Source organism: Vollenhovia emeryi, unplaced genomic scaffold (assembly GCF_000949405.1).
Source record: "Vollenhovia emeryi isolate VEMERY1.0 unplaced genomic scaffold, V.emery_V1.0 DF939237.1, whole genome shotgun sequence".
NCBI classification, from domain to species: Eukaryota; Metazoa; Arthropoda; class Insecta; order Hymenoptera; family Formicidae; genus Vollenhovia; species Vollenhovia emeryi.
Genome location: NW_011967129.1, coordinates 398,067 through 416,689, shown reverse-complemented (window position 1 = coordinate 416,689; position 18,623 = coordinate 398,067). Strand labels below are relative to the sequence as shown.

The window sequence follows — 18,623 nt, the reverse complement described above, 5'->3', positions numbered from 1 at the left end:
GGGGCCGCGTCAGCGATCGCCAAGCCAGTTGTGTTCACCAAAATGATCTTTTCCCCCCCCCCCCTTTTCCCGCGCGATCCCGTGACTGCAGTGTGCATTCGCGGCTATTCCCCCATTTTTCACGGCGTAATTAATTCTCGAGCAAAGTGGAAAATTACCGTTCGGCCGGCCGCGAGCGGAGAATTATTAGCACTTTGCGTGTTAAGCGCGTAGCCGCGGATCGGGCCGCGCGGCCCGAGCGGCCTCACCGAGAACCTCGGGAGGAAACGAGGACGAGGAGGGCAAGAGAGGAGGCGAACGCGCGCAGGGCTCCTGCCTCGGGCGCGTATGCAAACGGGGCCCACGTATGCAAGCGGCGACGTCGGGGCACGTATCTGACTCACGCCGGACCGGGCACGGCACGGCGACACACAACGGTGTTGCCATGGGCCCCCTCGGTCACCCGAACGTCCGTCGACCGGGCTCTCGTAATATGAATCTCGCCGCGTCAGGACACGAAACAAGTGGATCGCCGGAATCGCGGAGGACTTGGCGCGGAGGACGAGCGTACGACCGGCTGACAGGCGTAGATCGGCGAGGCCCCCTCGCCAACTGCCGAGAAGAACGAGCTCATCTTTCGGGCGAAGGAGGCGAGGAGCTCCTCTCCTTTCGGTGGACACGCGAGAACCAGTTCTACCCGCCCACGTTTCAGACAAGTCGGTCCTGACGGGACCCTCCCTCTCCGCCCTCTCCCCTCCCCCGCGTTCTGGGATAATCTGTGCCGCGACACAGGCCCTTTCTTTGTCCCCTGTCCGGTTTGCATGTTCTTGGTTAAATCGGATGAATAGAGTCGGAATTGATTTATACGTGTATAATATAGCGCGACCGTCGTGCGCTCGCGGATACGACACGTTGAAAATAATATTCTTAAAATTAATCAACGTGGAGAGTCCTAACGTGAGAACGTCCAAGTTACAGAGCTTTCGCCAATTGTAGACGATTAAATTTGATTAATGATACAACTCTAGCATAGCCGTGTAAAGAAAATGTTTCCATGTTTCTTCTGCGCAAGAGGAAATGTTTGTTCATTCCGCATCATTTTTATGCGAAATGGAACATCAAGTTATAAATATGGGTAGGCTATAACAGATTAGTATAAAATTGATTTGTAAAATACAAATACAATTAACCGTCAGCCACGTATCTCTGTAAAGTTCATTAAATAAAATGTGCTGTGCGAAATATTTTTGGTCCTTTTATTTCTGTGGCGTTGAAAACAATTTGCGAATATGTGTCTTATATTAATGTATTTAATTCTGAAAAATTACACGGAGACCAAAGGGAGGCCTTAAACTCTACGTAAAGAATATTTCGGAAAAGGAAAGAAGGGAAGAAAAGACGCCGTCAATATGTCGTATATTGTTTACAATTTTCCCTGGTCGTATTTTATGTATAATAATTTTATTTCTAATAAATACGCAGATTTCAACATCTGCTCCGATTTTTAGCATCCACGAAATACGAGAACACCACGAAGAAAGTTAAATCTTTACATTACACCGTGGAAACGTCAGTACGTTTATTACAATCAACATTTCCGAATTTTATAACAGAGAAAAGTTTCTAATATGAGATAGCAGGGTTTCTTTGCTCAATTAATAGGCGTCGTCTATTGGTTTCATTAATTTACTGGCCTTCGAGTGAAATCAGTTTAGTGAAAAATTCATTGTTAGATCCTGTAATCGTTGCAAATAAAAATTTGTCATTAAATTTTCATGTTAAAAACCTGCTGTCTCATATCAGAAGCCTATCGCAGTAGTACAGGCCTCTCCTCCATACCTTATTCTCGTGGTGTCCTCAATGGCGTTTGCTAAAAATTATGTCGACGAGAAAAGAAATACTTGAGGATTAAATATCGATCCCAATCTGTTATCGCCGATCCATATTGAGGCAACGGATTCGTGAAATTCCCGTTGATCTTATTAACTTGACGAGATACGTACTCGTCTTCCAATACGCCGAGTAAAAATCTGATATTGCCGCTTTCCATAACTCCTTTACTTTCATATAATATACAATAAAATTGTCAATTGTTCGACTCACCGATACGATGTGCAGCGGCGGAGTGTAGGTCGCAGGCTTACGCTGATCTGTAAGATACATATTCAAATTATATTAAATGTCACAAATGTTCCTTTGTATTTTCTACGCATTTTTAGGTATCTTAAGTGTTCTTTAAATCGAATAACCGAGGGGGAAACCGCTGAGGGCATTGTGGTGTACAGACTTGCGGCATTACTGGGCATTGCTAGGCATTTTTGGGGAATTAGTTTGGGCATTAGGCCTCGCTGGGACATTATAAAGATAAAATAGCATGAAACAGGATAAGTAAGATAAAATAAGAGCAATGCCCACCGGGCATTAGTGAGCATTGGTGTACAACATTTTCGTCAGCGGTTTCCCCCTCGCAAATAACAAATAAATGATTTTAAATATCACAACCGTCTCGTTATTTCCGAGTGTCTCTCGGGGTATCTTAAGTGTACTTTTCGCGGCGGTAAATCGAAACGACAGCCGGCAATAGGAATCAGAAATTACTTACCTCGCCGTTGCTCCGCCGTTGCGCGACGCCTCCTCCCAGGCCTCCTCCCGGACGCTCCTTCGCACGCATCGCCAGACGTCGCACTCACTCACTCACACAATATTCCCGAAAATACGATCGCGGCACTGTAATTTGCGACACTCCCGGCCACTTTGTTACGTTATAATCGCACGGTCGTCACGAGTCGTTGATCGTCGAAGCTAACCTCGCGATTGACAATCGCGCCGCTCGCCCACGAACGGGGCTTGTGCCCTTCACGCGGTGCTCGCGGATTTACCGGCACCAGAGGTACGCGCGGTGGAAAGCTCAGGCTTCCCTTGCCTGCTCCAACACGTCTCTTTACGTCGCGAACACGCCGGGCCTTCCGTAAATCGGTGCATTAGAGAGCGCGTACCGGCGAATCTTCTTCCGTTTTTGCGCGCGAAAACCAGCCGAGCCGCCACGATCGCGGCCGAACGCGGCCGAAAACGAGGGCGCCGCGCGGCAGCGTCGCGATTCCACGAGGGCCGGGAAATTAATTACTCTACGTTCTAAGGTCCGGTTTCGCCAACGTTGTTTAAGTTTCGGCTCAGCTTAATTCGTTATTTGTCACATTCCAACTGTCACTTCAGAAAGGGACGAGCGTGAACTACGCTGAGATTGAAGTTAAGCGACGTGTGGCGAAACCGGGCCTGAGCCTATTACATTCGTCGTACGGCCAATCTCTCAAGCGTGCTGATTGGCTGCTGAATAGAACTAGTCTCTAGACACTCGAGAATTTTACTATCCCGCAGCCAATCGTACGACAAATGTAACAGATTCGAAGATCGAGGACGATAGCTTTCTCGTAGACTCGTCGCGATCGCGTCGCGAAGGAAAATAAGACGAGCGAGAAGCGCGCGGCCCGCGTACCCGCCGACCGATACCAACCTTGACCTTGCGTAAACATAACGTCTCGTACGCCGCGAAAAGTAATTCCAGGAACCGCGCGACAAACAACTTTTTAACCAACTATCCGGCGAGATGTTTTTGTACGTACATACACGTACGGTGGAGTAAATTCGAATATTCGGTTTATCACGTCCCCAAATTGATTACGTGATTATATTATATGTCGATACGTTCTACGGATTTTTCGCGATTTAAATTGATACAGTTAACTGTGTCATTTCGCGATTTCACATCGAAAATATACCAGCTGTATTTTAGGCGACGGAAAATTTCGCGCGCGCGACATATTCCGATAAAAGTATCGTCGGACGATTATACGATGCCGTAGATGATCCGACGGGACAATGTACAATTCGCTTCTATCTTTATTTCGAGGGACCGGATCGTGGAAAATGTATACCCGCCTCGTGAAACAGCTATTGCTTTCACGTACGGATTTCGTAGCTAATTAATCGATAAGCGATCACTCATTTCGACGACCGGAGAAAATTGGCCGCGTTTAACGTTTCCTACGACCAATTGCGATCGCACCCCGCGGTGTAATACAACGATACGCGGAGCGACGTGCGCCACTACTTGCCCGTTCAAGGCTCGCGACGCGAATGATAGCGCGGCGGCCTTGTGCGTGGAACCCAGCGCGACTGCGTACTCGAAAACAAAAACAACAAGGTCGCGTTCGTGTGCCTGTACGAAATGTACAAGGTGTCACGAGTTAAACGTACGTCGAAAATTCTCCTTCGCGTCGCTTTGCGAAGCGCGAGAATTTCGGAGCGATGTGACCGCACGTTCGAGCACAAGCCTCGTCGAGAGATACCGTCTATGAATGAAAATTAAATGTCGTTTCCGTCCGCTATCGCTTCGTCCTTTTTTTTTTCAACCGAGCCGGGGCAACCTATCGTGGAAATGCTCGGAATTAATTCCGATCGAAATTGTTCAATTATTTCCTAGATTTCTATTGTGTTTTCTAGGGGAAACGGAATAATTCCGATCGGAGTCCATTCTGAACAGGGGTACGTAGCATGGAAATATTCGGAATGGATTCCGATCGGAATTATTTCGTTTCCCCCTAGAAAACACAGTCGAAATCTAGGAAATAATTGAACAATTCCGAACATTTCCGCGATAGGTACCCAGAAATGATCGGTTGAATCGAAGTCGACTCGACACCGATACGTCGACGAATGCCCGGCATCAAATACTAGTTGATATTTTCGTCTTCGACCAAGAAAAGGTCCTCCGGGATTAACCGACGGGAAGTAGTCATTCCAAGTCCCAGTCTACAAAAGATGATTTAAGCCCTAAGCCTTAAGAAATTGACCAATCACGGTCAAATATGAGTAGAATATGCGACTGTGATTAGTCAATTTCTTAAGGCTTAGGGTTAAATCTCTACTGTAGATGGGCACTAAAGCAAGGTTGTAGACCAACGCTAACCTCTGGTCCACAATTTCGTTGCGACCTAATCTCGCGGTATCATACGATGCCCGGAGCAACGCGCGCCACGACCTGCCTGTTCAACCCTCGCGACTCGAATGATAGCGCGGCGGCCTTGCGCGTGTGGCACAGCGCGCCGCGTACTCGAAAGAACAAACTCCAAAGTCGCGTTCGTACGCCTATACGGGATGTATAAGGTGTAACAAGTGAACGCACACGTCGAAAATTCAGTTCTTTATATTGCGAGTTTTATATCACTTTGATAAAGCGCAAAAATTCAAGACGTGACATACTCATATGTATGTTCGAGTACCAGCCTCGACAAAAGATAATGATAAACTATAAACATTGTAACGAAACAGTTTATGCTGCTTCCGTCTCTTATCGCTTCGGCTTTTTCCCCGTGAATAAATCGCGCGAAATAACAGATAAACGGCTGTTGTTTTAAATATGCCTACAGCTTAGGTATTGATGTTTCTCACAAATTAACAATATATAATTGTCCGAGCTCCTTTCTTTGGACTGTTGTTTCATTTTAAATCTGGATGTATTAAAGAAGAATTTTGTTATTTTACTTAAGAAGATATTTGTATAAGTAAATGTATTAGTGGACTTTTTACATTGCTGTGTTCTAAAACAATTCGAAGAACTTTGTTGACTAACGAAGACTGCGTGACGGGTAATCGATATTCTAAATATTGATTACCCGTCGCACGGGTAAAAATATTTAATTAAATCACCGCGCGAAATCTCAATTATTCGCGGGGCGACGCTCTAAATATCCTATTAATCTATACTTTTTTTTTCAATTTTGAGTAGATACGCGTCGTACCATCGAGAAGACGTAGAAAGATTTGAAAGGTAAAAGATGTGCGTACATTTTTCATTTCAAAAAGTCAAACGTCATACTGAAATAACAAGTATTATAAATAAAATCTACGAAGCGACACCGAAACTGCAGAAATATCTCTCAGAGGATGTGATTTAGGAAATAAAATATTTATACATGTAACAAATCTAAACTCGCGATTACGTACAGCGAGAACACTGGATATCATTTGTGTAATTGTCACTGTTAATTACAACAGCGATATACCGTGACAAATATCCTACATCAGTGTTTTAACATCCTACACTGAGAAAAATTTCCATCGTATAAACCAATTAAATAGCGTCTCCGATGGTTAATTTTTCCGATTAAATTATGTATTTATCCGATAAAATTTATCTGACGAAATGCAGTTACCGATGAAACTTGAACGAAAAACCGATCATATTTTTCATCGGATATACAATTTAATCGAATATATCCGTTTGTCATTGTGTACGTGGATTACCCGATTATATGTAATCGGATATTTTTCTCAGTGCATTCTTCAATATTTCTCCTAACATGCCAGGCTCAAACAATTAACATTGTTTTCGCAAGAACCGACTTCCGCAGTTCTCGCGCCAGCTTCGCGGCAAGCATCGCGTCGACTAGGAAAATAGCCAATGCGGTAGCACTCGCGGACGGTGGGCTGGTGAACGCGCAAACACGTTATTTACCAGTGCATGCGTAGAGATGCGGCAAAAGCGAGCTCGAGCTCAGGCCGGGATCCTACCTGTCCGGGCGTCGAAGTTACTTTATTCAGGAGGTAAAGCCCGTCCCGACCGGACGGGCCACCCGCTCGAGTCTGACCAACCGTGACCCGTTTCCACTGCTACGATTAGCCTCGCTACATATATTAATAAATGAGAAATCACTTCTTTCTTCACCGTCAACTCGCGACTTAGTAATTTCGTATTAATTAATGTGTAATAATTCACACTCGGATCGGCCTTTTACTTACAATGTTTAATTATTGTAGTTTAATTATTACTTCGACGTTATTACTGACATTCTCGTTTTTCCCTCGTTTTTCTCAATTGCAACAAATAACTGCGGTTAATTTCGTCCGAGATTAATTGTGTTGAGTATTTTATTCAAACCACGGAGCTGAATTGACAAACAGCGAGGACGAAAGCGGAGCCCGCGTGCGCGCGTACAAATTTAGCGCGCGCCGAAAATGGAGATTATTTTCGGCTTCGTGCCGGCGAATATGATTCGATCGCCGCTTAATTTTACGGCCGACCGCGAAAGTCGGCCGGATATATCCGATTAATTTAATGACCGATATCATAGGACTTTGCGCCGCTCGCCCGAGGGAAGATACGCGGGCGCATATCGTCGGAGAGATGGTAAGCCTACCAGCCGTGAGCGGCTACGAAGAATGGTTCGACGACGTTAATACTTCGATAAGGATTATGTGAGAAATCGATTAGTCGAGAGCGAGCCGGTCGGATGGTAATTGTTTCAGGGCGTATGGCGTACACGGCCCATTGTAACGTTGTGCAACGCACCATGTATTGTAATGCACGTGACAAGTTTAAACAGTCGAAACGCGCGTTCTTATCATTTCTATTATTTCCTCGCGAGCAGGTGAAAACGACGTCCGTCCCAACGCTCGAGGAGGAAGTCGTGCTCCAGTTATCCGATAAGTCTCTTAAGCTGTTTATTTATCTCAGGGAATTATATTAAAGCCAAGCTACTTCCGCCAGGTTTTTATGAATAAATTAGCATCCTGCGAAATGTGATGAATAACCTATAATTCATGTCAATTAAATAATGACATCTCACCTACACGGTGAGAATTTTCTTTTAAAATATATCCTGAAAATCGCGTAATCGTGGGACAGGCATTTCGACGAGTTTTTCGAAATGTTACCGTACATTTTACTAATAAAATGTACACTAAGTATAATTACTAGTAAAATGTATCGTGACATTTCAAAAAACTCTCATAAAGTTCTCCGAAATACCGCGTTCTTCCACGATTACGTGATTTTCACGTGATAAACTGTAAGAGAAAATTCTCTCCGTGCACAATCGGACGTTTCTTCGACGTACAATATAGGAAGATCTCATGTTACGTAACATTCCTATTTCTGCATGCAATTACAATTTCTTTTTAGTACTTTTAATTATATCGTTGATATTTTTCTCAGCACAACTGTAATTGGTTTTGCGAGATAAGAAATGACATCGTGCAGCTCTTTTTACTTGGAATAATGCAAGACGATGAGGGGGGGAGGGGGGGAAATAATAAAGGTCTCGGGTAAGCAAGTGCATAAATGAGGGAACCTGTTTAGATGACTTGGACAACATAACGGAGTGTATACGTCATCCCTGTGCACAGATTAACCCGACCTGATATTTCATCGATCTATTCACATCGAGCATTATCGGCGGCAAATCATCGTTATAAAGGCGCCTCTTACGACATGGTTTCTTATGACAAATCGGACCACTTGCCGTGTATTCGAGATAATTTCATAGCTACGAGCTCTTTCCTAACGGTAACTGTTATACATCGCAAATAGAGCCGGTACGTTGAAATTGTGACAGTCTCGCTGCAAATTGGAGCATATTGTCAATGAAGGAAAGTAGTCGAAATAATAAAAAAATGCACAAATATTTCATAAGAAACTGCATAATCGAATCGATACACGTTTTGTCTAAATTCGGCGAGCACGTAAACGAGCTTGAATCTTTAATCCCGCGGTATTTCGAATCCGAAAGTGATGTACTCTCGACCTTCGTGGTATCGGGACGCGACATTTCACGTGTGTAACGTTTCGGTCACGGTGTAGGCTCGTTTTCGAAAGGCCCGGCTCCGAAAGAGACGGCAGGAAAGGGGGTCGACTTTCGGGAGCGACTCGATGGAGCGTGGATGAAAATGATTTACGGGATCGTTTGCATAAAACTCCACGCCCGTACACATCCACGATGTGAGATTACATCATATCCGAGATGCGTCAGGGACGGGCATCGATGATTTCACCCAGACGATAGATGTGAAATACATTTGTAGCGATCGACAAGCCATCGAGACACAATTGTGTCGGTTAATTAAAAATTGCAGTGAATAATAAGTTCATCGCAGACTGGAAAAACAGAAAATTTAGCAAACGCTTTAGATAACTTTTTTTTTATTTATACGCGGAGAGAATTTTCTCAAGAGAACTTTATAAGATTACTACTGGCAAAATGTATGTTAAATTTTTTAAAGGTCTCATAAAATTTTTCAAAATGCCAGATCGTCCCACGGTTACGCGATTTTCAGGATAAATTTTGAGAGAAAATTCTCTCCGTGTATTGAGAGACTAAAAAAGCATCTCTTCGGGAAAGAAATTAATGAGAACGCTACATGTCCCTTTTGATTCTATTATAGCAGCTAATCACGGCATCGGTTCAACTGAATATCATACTTAAATCAAGTTTCATACGTAAATCAAGGAATTGCTTTATTGTAACACAAGCGCGAAAGTGTAAATGAGACTTCCAGCTTCGCTAAATATTAACTTGGCTATTCATCGATTCGATTTAATATTGTAAGTCGTGTAATTGATTCGACATGTACGGTTGGACCCATAATTACACGAATGTGTGACACGTAAATGTGTTCATTTAGGTCGCTCAAATATTAATTTTCATACGTGTAATAAATATATCAACTCGATATTTGCCCGGCATTAGATTCAAGCCTGATAAATTGATAGGGTGACATCGAGAAGAACGTTGAGTTAAAAGAAAATCATCTCCGAACTCAAAATTGTCTCGCGGCGCGGCATGAGCTATCACTAATTGAAATGTAGGTCAGAATACGAAGTATACAGATGAGCGCGATGCGTGCTTCCCGGGCGTCGTTGATTCCGCGGCGAGCGCACAAAAAGCCATACGGCTTGATTGTTCCCCTGACTTTATTGAAGGCACGCATCCTCGTGGATCTAAGTAGATATTTATGCGCCTCTCCGCGAGGGCCTCCTCCTCTCTCGTCCATATCTATTTATGGCCTCTCCCGTAGACGCGAGAAAGACGCGCGATGGCGAGACTTTGCCTTCGTTATTCCGCCCAGACGCTTAATTGTCTGCAATGAGTAAGCCGCCACGCGCGCACCAACTCGCGGCTTCTTCTTCTCGGAAAGCGCCGGAATAAGTGCGGAACAGAGGAAGCGGCGTTTTATCGGCCGCGCGATACAATCGCGACGATAAATATCGAACGTTCCCGGTTGCTGAGATTAACCCATTAACTTACTATACGTACAAACAGGTTTGACGATCGCGCACCGCGATACCACATACCCATACGTTCAATATTACTATAAATTATTCCTAGCCTCCACTCGATGTCGTTATCGCTGCCTAAGTATGCGATATAGTTATAAATTAAAGTAATTGAAATTAACCCAATAACAAGATCCTGTTATTGGGTTAACCGCGTCTCGGATTTTGATATTTTATTAAGCAGTGCTTTAATTTCCATTATTAACTAACTTCGTAATTAAAAGCCCGCTCAAGCTCCTTCCGTGAAATCGATTTTGTACCTCCTAAGGTGTACGCAGTGTTCCGCAGTTTCACGAATTTTTAGACAGACATGTCATTAATATGCGCTAAAAATTATAAAAATCAAATTATCTGAAAAATGTGTGAGAAAGGCGCGCGTACGATCTTCGAGGGATCGTTTATAATTTATGTGATCCCGCAACGTATATTTATCGCGTCGCTGTTCATTAACTGCTACGTGGAACGATATCGTTCTATTGTACGGGAGGAAGAGAGAGACGAGGCGATGTCCGGCGATAATTGCCAGTGGTGGACTGCATAAGTAACGTAAATATCCTTTCAGCGCGCGCGGCTACGCGAGCTTATAAATAATCGCTCGCGAGTCTCGGCGCGGTAAAAAGTAGATCCCTCCTGGCAATACGGCATTTAAGGTTTCACTCGTCGTCAGTTCTCAAGTGCCCGTCGTTTGAGGACTAGAAGTACTCGCAAGCGGCTCCTCTCGACGGTCTTTCGAGAATTCCAAGCGGCTCGGTATGAGTCGCGAGTGACAGCAACGAGCGTACATGCGGGAATATCGCATCGTCTACCGCAATTGTGCCCGCGTGTTAATGAAGAAATTAAAATGCGCGCCTGTAAACAGAACGTTTTACGTACTTTCAATAATACGCCAGCCGTCCAATTACCGCCCAATAATCCGCAGCCGGTTTCTGCACGGGGCAAAAATTTGTTGGTCGCTTAATCAGAGGAATATCAACTCGTTGCGGTTGCTTCGAGTCAAACTTTCGACAAAAGACAAAATAGAGTTTAAATAAGATCGGTATACGGTCACATCAATTTACTAGGGGCGCTCTGTGCAAACATTGCGCTGACATTTTTAATCTATCTCCGATCAGGCCGATCAAATAAATTTCATAAAAAAAAGCGATAGTTCAGCGCGCACTCTCTATTGGAGAGAATCCTATTATTATAAGTCGCGGGTTTCCGTATATTGTATTTTTTTAATTATATTTTTAATAGCAAAGTAGCGCGTAACGAGAATAAAATGTATCAATATGTAATGACAATAGAGATAAACATTAGTTGAGCAAATTTCCAGCCGAATAATCGCACGTGCACGGGGATAAGGTTTCACAACATTATCGGGAGCGCTAAGATAGGGTTGCCGCTCGCCTGAAATAATTAATTAAACCCTGAACGCGCGTAATGACGTGGAAGAAGGACCGAGGCCGCTGTTGCGAACGGACTTCGTACAGTTAGGTAAGCGATTTATCGCGTACGCCTCTTGGTCGAAGGCCCCTCCCCGTCCCATCCGTTTGCGTTATAGCTCTCTTGCGATCTTTTGCTTTTTTTCTCTCACTTCCTCATATGCATCCCGACTTTTCGACGACCCTGATGATTTACGTAAGACCAGATACCTTTTAATGTCGCGCTGCCGCGGTCGAGCCGAAAGATCTCACGATGAATTGCGTCGCGTGTCGTCCCGATTTAATCGACACGCCCATTGACCGAAATTATAATTGCGACTATGCGTGTGTAAATCATCAGTGCTTAAAGTGCGGTAATTGTAACCTTATTATTTAGAAATTGATAATTATGTAATATCGCATAAAATAGCCACATTGGTGTAAGATCATTGGCTAAATTAATAAATTTTGTACATTATACGATATTTGAAAATTGTTTCAGCCGCTTCAACTACTTCTTATTTTCGTATTACGTTTATGTTATGTTTACAAGATATTGCGTGACGGGAGAGAGAGAGATTACAAATAGGCTCTTGTCACCGAAACGTTAAAATTGTGCCTTAAGTGAATCCTCCGTCGCACGGACAGAGCGAGTTCAGTCATACCGAAATTAATTCGCAAGTCCTTTAAACTTCTTTTAAATTTGGGTTAATTTGACGCGACAATCAATTAAGTCCTTAAAATGCATACACGCTCCTGTGGGAATCGCCTGAAATATCCGTGACTTCATTAGGGTCAACCAATGAAATTTATGAGACTCTTTAATAAGTGGCACTTGCGGCATTAAAGTCATCACCCGATACTCAATTTTCGAGCGGAGGACTTTTTAAACAGCTCATATAATCGTTTTTGTGCGCAGACACGACTATCTCGGATTTACACGTGTCGCTTGTCGTTTCGTCATTTTTAAAGAAGAATATACCTATGTTAATACTCGTTACGTTTTCAATATTTATAGTGCATTTTCTCTCAGTGTTTTCTCACGCGGAAAATAGACGTAAAATCCGACTTCTATGAATAATCACTCGTTCCGAATTTTTTGCACTGCCATTTCTAACACGAAAGATCATATCATGTTCACAATTGCAGTTGATTTTAATATCTTATAAAAAACTGTAGCTGTGATTCGACTCTTCTCAAGAAATGCTTAAGTATTTTATTACTGTTACATGTTACTTTACAAGGAAATGACATGTTACATAGGTAAATTATAGCTGCCGCGAAACCTGTCATTAATGTGTATACTCGTAAATCGAGTGCACAAAAATAGAAAAGTTCCCTGGCTCTTATCATAAAGATATTAATAGCGGCATAGAAATTGTACGAGATACAAGATGTTCAAAATTAAAGGTTCCAAGAAATTACATTTGTAAGTCGCACGTTTTATCGATAAGTTACTTGTACTCGATAACTGTTTCCCATGTAACATGATATTTCCGTCAGACACTGTAAAATGCAATTAATAGTATTAAATACCAAAGAAACCAAATCTCACTTAACCGCGATCATCGCGTAACGTATTATTTCTCTATAATAATTATCCTAATTATGTGCTCTTTGTTCACTCGGCGGTTGAAGTCTCTTCGAAGCTATACTTTTTGCCCCCGGCTGAGGCTTGTGGAAGCGCTGTAACGGCAAGTTTGAAATTCTTCCCTAACCAATGAAACCCCGCAAGGATAAATGACGATCTCTCGTGGTTGTAGGAACGTAAACTTTTCAAATTACTCGTACACCGTACGAAATTGCATGCGCGGAAAAACTCGAAGGATCCCCCCGGTTTTTCGCAAATATGTTTTATCAATTTTCGTAAAAGGTCGCGTAGCGCAGAAATTATATTCAGCGATAGCACAAATACCCAAAATAAGTACGAGATCTGCGTATACAATTATTGTTTCGCGAACCCCAGTAGCACAGCGCATTGGCCAAGCATTGGCCCAACACAATCAAATGTTGGGCCAATGTTTAACTAACGTTTCGTCAATGCTGTGCTATTAGGGAAGTATCGGAGACTCGAAATATTTTGCTTAAAGAAAAGAAAAAATATATTAATAAGAAATAAAATTGTCTTACTTGTGAGAACAAAATATATTACTCACATATAAATTTTAGTGCATCTATTGTATATAATATTTAATGAGACTCTCCTCTGGAGATACGGTCGAGCATCGTTGGTACAAAGCAACAGTACCATATCGAATGGGCACCGCCACGCCGCACATACACGTGCATTACCATATTTTTCATAAGATACAAATCTTTCGGACCCTTCGTCCGTGCGAATCCCTCGCAATTCAAGCCGAGACGGTCAGGAGTGGCGGGGGTACGGCTGAGAAAAAGAGGTGCAATAACGGAAGGATCGCGACTTTTTTCTTCCGCGCGTACATTGTCATCTTTACGGAGGGATAATATTTGAGAGCATTCAAGCAATCTCGTGGCGATCCTATTCCTCTGAAATGAATGCGAAGCCGAATCTTTCTGATCTCACGATCAAACATTTTGACGTATATCGTACAGATATTGAGGGACGGGCAAAATATTTAACGATTTCATTTTTAATAAATGTCGTGTGAGAAACATTTTTGCGCTTGTATAAAACGAAGACGTTAATTTAAGCGGGAAATTAATTAAATTTCATTAGCGTTCGCTTAATTTTGTCCCCGCTAATTTAAAATGCATTGTCACAAAGCACATGTGTTACCTAAGATGACACAGAATGTCGGGACGTCCGAGATTTTATGGGCGGGTAAGATTTAAAATGACGAATTAAACCGTAGGTACGACCTCCGTTTTAACGATATTCAGAAGTCGTCGGACGAGTGTTGGGATTTGGCTTTCTCTCCATATACACGATGTCGCAATTCTGCAATAAGAACTTTACGACTTGCATTCGGAAAACTTCCACGACACTTCGGTGTCGACCATAGTTACCGATATGTACGAATTAATTAACAGCATCGTTCGCGGCTGTAATGTTTTAAGCGCCCATTCCGAGCACTTTCTTAAATCGCTGGGTTTTAATCTTTTTACACGGAATAATAATTCTTTGTAATTTATATTTTAATTCACGTGAAATGTATATAGCCGCATTACTTATCATATAAATTCGCGATCTTCGAGATAACCCGTATGAATTTAACAACTAGGCCAATAATATCCATATCTTACACAGATAAAAATCTTACGTACATATTTCAATTTTACGCATAATTATCTGATTGTTCTTACGTACTTATTATTCTTTGATAAAGATAAAAGGCTAGAATTACTACCGACGGTAGCTCATCGAATTAAATTTTAAGTATTACTTTTAACATTAATATTACAGCTGTACTATACTATGGCGCAAATATACGATGTCTGATGTATATAGCCTCACGAAACCTAATCGACGGCTTCGTGATAAGGCAAATCTATGCCAAGGGCGTCACTTTATATGTATTGATAAATCGATCGCGACAATGTTTTCAGGCAGTCAATTATTCACGTTATCTCTTTAAGTTTTAAAATTGCAAAAGAATTCAATATTATCAAACACACTTTGTACTTATAATAAAGCCTTAATTTGTGTGAGCGTATAAAACACTTTGGGTCATGTGAATTATTAATTTGTGTAATTTATAATTCGGACGTTTTAGTGGCGAATAATTTCATCCGCGAGATAACGACGGTTTTCGGTAGACCTTTCTTCTTTGAAACTTCAGACGAGGCTTGCTTCCCGATCTATAATTGCATTTCACCCTCGCGCCGACTACGACTTATAATACTCGTTGTCAGGACGCCGGTTGGCAAAATGATCGTCTACGTATGCAAATGCCTGCAAGCGCCGTGAAATGATAATTCGACTCCAGATCGAGGGACGATTCGAAATTAATCAAGCCACCGACGAACCGTGGCGAACGTGCCGTTCCGAGAATAACTATTTTAATTCAATATCCGCCGACTCGATTCATCGAGTCAGTGTCGTCTCGTGGGTCAGAACGATATATCGTCCCTAAAAAATTTCTCCATCGCCACGAAAAACACACGAAACTAAATCTTCATATAGCTGGCAGATCATATAGCTGTTCTCCCAATTGAAAAAGGGTACAGTTTACTGGGTACAATTACAGCGAATAAATGTTAAGTTTGCACGGTTGTAAATTAATACGCTCTACTTTAATTACGCCAAGAATAACGGATAGATTCAAGTCTAAAAGAAGTCGGCTTTTATTTGCAACACCAAATTGTGGCAAATCAGAACAAAGTGCCCTGTTATCCGCAATAATAGAATGTCGGCAATTTTAATTGAGAGAGAGACCGAATATTCCTCAAACTCCCGAAATTATCGCGAGCTGCGCTGTTATCTATAAATAACACGCAGTGGAAAAAGTTATTGAGATGTTTAATACATCTTTAATTAAGCTGTATACGTTACGTTAACTTAAACGTGCGTTGTTTATCAAAATATTGTACATAATTTAAATTAACAAATATTTTTGTAAATTAATTAATATTTGCTTGGCAGACCGTGACCGCCGCACAGTTGAATCACGAAATACTCTTTCAGTTCACTTCTTTTTTTTTCTCAGCGCAGGGACACATTTAAATGAATTCGCCGCGGTTCTCTGGAGTGATATCGATGCTCGCCACTCATGGAGAATGAGCAGAGCATCGACACTCACTACCGAATTTTTAACGTCTGTATCCAAAGAACGATTAGCTTAACACTATCGAGCCCGTGCATCGCTACTCGCCGGTGCAACGAGAACGGGGCTCGCAGCGCAGCGTTGCGCCTCAAATAGAGCCATTTACCACGCTGCTTTGAATAGCGCGCACGTCGCAGAAAAGGCACATGCGTATCGCCGTATCGCCCGTATGTCTCGAATAAGAGCGTCGCTTGAAATATTCGTAATTCGCGCAAATGAGCCACGAAGCGCGAAAAATACTCCATAAAACTGCAATTTACTATTTTGCCCTGACCGCTGGTGCCGTGGCGGTAACGCGATATTCAATAGTCGCAATGGAAGATAATGCAATCAGTGTCGAGTTATCGCGGCAAATACTACAAAACGGTCCCCGACCGACGATGCACTTTAGCTGTGACAGCGATGCACTTGCCCCGATTAATCGGCACGATCGTAATACCGGCCACTCAGTTATTTAATCGCGTCAATCCATAATTATCGTCGAATATTGTGCTTTTCTTCCAAAACTGTTTCGGCGACGCGACAATGCAATCGCCTCGTCAAGTTTTCATCGCGTTCTGAAACGGCGGTTGATCCGGTGTGGTCGATTCTGTATCTCACACTATAGTGAAGACGCTGAAAGTGAGTAGCCTTGTCTCTTCCTTACCGTCTCCTTAAAAAAGAGACAAAGCCGTTCGCTTTTAGCATTTTCACTATGTTGCAAGACGCAGAATTGACCCCCCCGGATTGTATCGAATAATCATTCGACATTCAATTAGCGCAATGTAATTTCTTTGTACACGAGGTTAATTGTACCTTCATTTTTAGTAGAAGAGTAAAACACTCTTCTTCGCGGCTATCTCAGTAATATTTCCACATTATCCGTATTCCGTGTTACTTGGAGATCATTAAAGGTTTTCGAAAGTTATATATTTAGAGAACACGTCAGCCTCGTTATTCCATATACCATACAATATATTCTATTGTATAATACAATTCAATTTTGATCCGGGAGATTATATAAAGTGGTGAAAAAGATAAATAGAGATAAAGAAACCTTTCAGAAATTGTATGTATGTCCTATATGTATCTGTCCATACGAAAAAATATTGACATTACAGCTAAAATGGATTTAGAAGATCGAAGTGAAGGACCTCTTGCCTTCCAATACGAAATATCTACCAAATGGTTTTGACCCACATTAATTTTTACAGAAATAAATAAGATATGGGTCATCCAGACATGATATACCTTCTGCGGTCTTTTTTATCGAACATCTATAAGGTCTTATTTTATTGGAAAAGGTGCCATTTCCCCGATTTAAAAAAATCTTTCCTTTAGCGCGTACGTAAAGTATCTCGCAAAGATGGAAAGAAAAAGGTGAAAACTTGCCAGCCCGAATTTTACTCAAGACTGGGAAAATCGTTCGCGCGCTGTTATAAACGCATAAAAGAAAAGAACGCAACTGCTAGAGTTCGCGAAGAAGCCGATGGAGAACGGATCGTCATATCAGGCCACCGGCGAAGTGTCGTTTCGGCGGAAATCCGTGCCTCGCGGAATGATATTTCGCTGGATTGGCGGGTTCCAGAAACGATCGGAGTTGGCCGCGCGGCACGAGTTCGCCTTGCGCTCGTATCCGCTTCTACGGAGTTCGAGGTGTGATCGGAATATAATCGATTCGCGCGAATTATCCCGGAGCGTCTCGCTGCCGGATTGTCGAACAAGTCCGGCGGCGTTACGCATAACAATTCGATCCGTACTTTCCGAGCCCGCGGCACCCTCGACGGCCCGGCGGCATATTTCCGCGGTCCACCGGTTCCTCTTTTCCCGTACCTGTTGATCGTTGTTAAATTGAAGGACTTCTTTGTGCGACGCAGCGGACTCGGCGCATCGTCCATTTTATTTTCCAGCGGGGGAAAAGAAAGCGAAACGCCAAGAACTATTCGACTTATCACGGGGCTCGGTAGCTCGGCCGAGAAGAAGATTCGATCTACCTTCATTTAAAATGCCATTCTACAGAATCGATTTATCCGACAGAGAAATTTTGCATCGCCGTACGATATTTGTACTTACTTAATCAACCGTTGCAATCACGTCTGCGACTCATTATTTATTTCGCTACATTCATTACGTTTTCATGGCTACGAGGGATTACGTATCCGATCGCCGTCCCAAAAATCGAACGGTTCGGCTACCGCGGCGTGAAGATTAAGCAGGAGTTTAATACATAATAAATTAGGACCATAATCGTGTATCAATACAGCTGGTGGCTAAACGAGCTCCCAACGACGCCAGCGTTGGTACAAACGATACGCCTGAATAATTAATCGATTTTTCTCAGTCGTCCCTTTACTCGGGCTGGCTTTTATGTCAACTTCTCGAACGTCAGAATCGCGAGCGAAGCGT

At 42.7% G+C, this 18,623-nt stretch overlaps 1 protein-coding gene across 7 annotated transcripts in view; it reads right to left on the bottom strand.

Moving 5' to 3' along the window:
• LOC105560209 (basement membrane-specific heparan sulfate proteoglycan core protein) overlaps positions 1–18,623 on the bottom strand; it is a 171,536-nt gene that overhangs the window by 151,183 nt on the left and 1,730 nt on the right. The window lies entirely within an intron of this gene.